The sequence below is a fragment of the Staurois parvus genome, unplaced genomic scaffold (genome assembly GCF_062004578.1).
Source record: "Staurois parvus isolate SC_StPar_1 unplaced genomic scaffold, SC_StPar_1.0 ptg001640l, whole genome shotgun sequence".
Lineage (NCBI taxonomy): Eukaryota > Metazoa > Chordata > Amphibia > Anura > Ranidae > Staurois > Staurois parvus.
Genome location: NW_028319436.1, coordinates 29,767 through 32,500, shown reverse-complemented (window position 1 = coordinate 32,500; position 2,734 = coordinate 29,767). Strand labels below are relative to the sequence as shown.

The 2,734-nt window shown below is 47.8% G+C and overlaps 1 pseudogene across 1 annotated transcript in view; it reads right to left on the bottom strand.

Moving 5' to 3' along the window:
- Positions 1 to 2,734, bottom strand: part of LOC149434925 (lysophospholipase D GDPD1-like) — a 24,764-nt pseudogene extending 22,030 nt beyond the window's left edge. The window contains exon 1 of the transcript XR_016308594.1: positions 1,838 to 2,734. The product of XR_016308594.1 is annotated as a lysophospholipase D GDPD1-like (transcript). The remainder of the gene's footprint in view (positions 1 to 1,837) is intronic.

Genomic DNA, 2,734 nt, shown 5'->3' with positions numbered 1-2,734 from the left:
TGGAGCCTGATGATGCTATACTTGATTTTTAAACTACACATACAAAATGTTTGCAAAAATATGTGTACAAATTGAAAAAATTGTTCATATCCTGGTGATCATTTACCAACTTTCATTTTATACTGTATTATTGTTATATATACACAAGGTTCGTCAAAGGTTCCCGCACTTTTTAAAATGCTCCATCTCTCTCTCTTCTCTCTCTCTCTCTCTATATATAGTATATAAATAAATAAACATGCGGTAACTTTTATATTTTAAATAAAGATTTATATTTTTAATATTTAAAATTAAATATTCAAAAATATGCATAAATATATATATACACACATACATACACACAGTATCTCACAGAAGTGAGTCCACCCCTGACATTTTTGTAAATATTTTATCATCTTTTCATGTGACAACACTGAAGAAATTACACTTTGCACCTGTCAGAGCTCAGACCATACACCGCACACTGCATCACGTTGGTCTGCATGGCTGTCGTCCCAGAAGGAAGCCTCTTCTAAAGATGATGACCAAGAAAGCCGCAAACAGTTTGCTGAAGACAAGCAGAATGAGGACATGGATTACTGGAACCGTCTCCTGTGGTCTGATGACACCAACATCAACTGATTGGGTTCAGATGGTGTCAGGCGTGTGTGGGGGCAACCAGGTGAGGAGTACAAAGACAAGTGTGTGTTGCCTACAGTCAGGCATGGTGGTGGGAGTGTCATGGTCTGGGGCCCCATGGTGGTGGGAGTGTCATGGTCTGGGGCCCCATGGTGGTGGGAGTGTCATGGTCTGGGGCCCCATGGTGGTGGGAGTGTCATGGTCTGGGGCCCCGTGGTGGTGGGAGTGTCATGGTCTGGGGCCCCATGGTGGTGGGAGTGTCATGGTCTGGGGCCCCATGGTGGTGGGAATGTCATGGTCTGGGGCTGCGTGAGTGCTGCCGGCACTGGGGGGCTACAGTTCATTGAGGGAACCATGAATGCCAACATGTACTGTGACATACTGAAGCAGAGGATGATCCCCTCCCTTCAGAGACTGGGCCGCAGGGCAGTATTCCAACATAACGACCCCAAACACACCTCCAAGACCACCACTGCCTTGCTAAAGAAGCTGAGGGGGAAGGTGATGGACTAGCCAAGCATGTCTCCAGACCTAAACCCTATTGAGCATCTGTGGGGCATCCTCAAATGGAAGGTGAAGGAGCGCAAGGTCTCTAACATCCACCAGCTCTGTGATGTCATCATGGAGGAGTGGAAGAGGACTCCAGTGGCAACCTGTGAAGCTCTGGTGACCTCCATGCCCAAGAGGGTTAAGGCAGTGCTGGAAAATAATGGCGGCCACACAAAATATTGATACTTTGGGCCCAATTTGGACCTTGCCACTCAGGGGTGGACACACTTTTGTTGCCAGCGGTTTAGACATTAATGGCGGTGTGTTGAGTTATTTTGAGGGGACAGCAAATTTCCATGTTATACAAGCTGTACACTGACTACGTCACATTGTAGCAAAGTGTCATTTCTTCAGTGTTGTCACATGAAAAGAGAGAATCAAATATTTACACAAATGTGAGGGGTGGACTGTGTACATGTATACTGTCCTGGCACTGGACACCTATTTTGGTACTGGACTATGTACATCTAAACAGTCCTCATTTTCATGACATAATGTATTTGCTCCCCTCCTGGGCAAGGAACTGTGACTCTTCTGTCCAAGTATCTCCTCTGTTCCTGGCAAAAAAAAACCCTCTTCGGGGTAATTGGTTTTGTTTGCACACAGTATTAGCTCTCCTGCTGGCACAAAGTCTCTCAAAGCACCCCTGTACAAGATACTGATCCCTTACCTGGTATAAAAAGATGGCTTCTCTCTTGGCTCAAAAAACAAGCTCCTCTCCTCGCACAGAATTCCAACTCCTCTCCTGGCACAGAATTCCGGCTCCTCTCCTCGCACAGAATTCCGGCTCCTCTCCTGGCACAGAATTCCGGCTCTTCTCCTGGCACAGAATTCCGGCTCCTCTCCTGGCACAGAATTCCAGTTCCTCTCTTGGCACAGAATTCCGGTTCCTCTCTTGGCACAGAATTCCGGTTCTTCTCCTGGCACAGAATTCCTGATCTTCTCCTGGCACAGAATTCCAGATCTTCTCCTGGCACAGAATTCCAGATCTTCTCCTGGCACAGAATTCCAGCTCTTCTCCTGGCACAGAATTCCAGCTCCTCTCCTGGCACAGAATTCCAGCTCCTCTCCTGGCACAGAATTCCAGCTCCTCTCCTGGCACAGAATTCCAGCTCTTCTCCTGGCACAGAATTCCAGCTCTTCTCCTGGCACAGAATTCCAGCTCTTCTCCTGGCACAGAATTCCAGCTCCTCTCCTGGCACAGAATTCCAGCTCCTCTCCTGGCACAGAATTCCAGCTCCTCTCCTGCAGTCCTTCTCTCTCTCTGGTCACAGTGTATCTGCCCTGGGTTCCTCTCCTGGTACAATGCAGACTAGCCCCCTTCCCTTTGTCCTGGCACTCTGCTGTGCCATCTTTCTACTTGTTCTCTGGAGTGGAAGGGAATGCTGACCATCAGCAGAATAGAAGAGCAGGAATCAGCAGTTTTAGGTCAGCAGTGTGTTGACCCTGCAGAGGTTCCAGCACTGGGCACTGGACCTCTTCTGATGTCACGGTATTCAGGTATGATGTCAAATCTCCTTTGCTGGGCTCCTGGAGCCACTTCTTATGATCCCTGTACAGTAGCAAA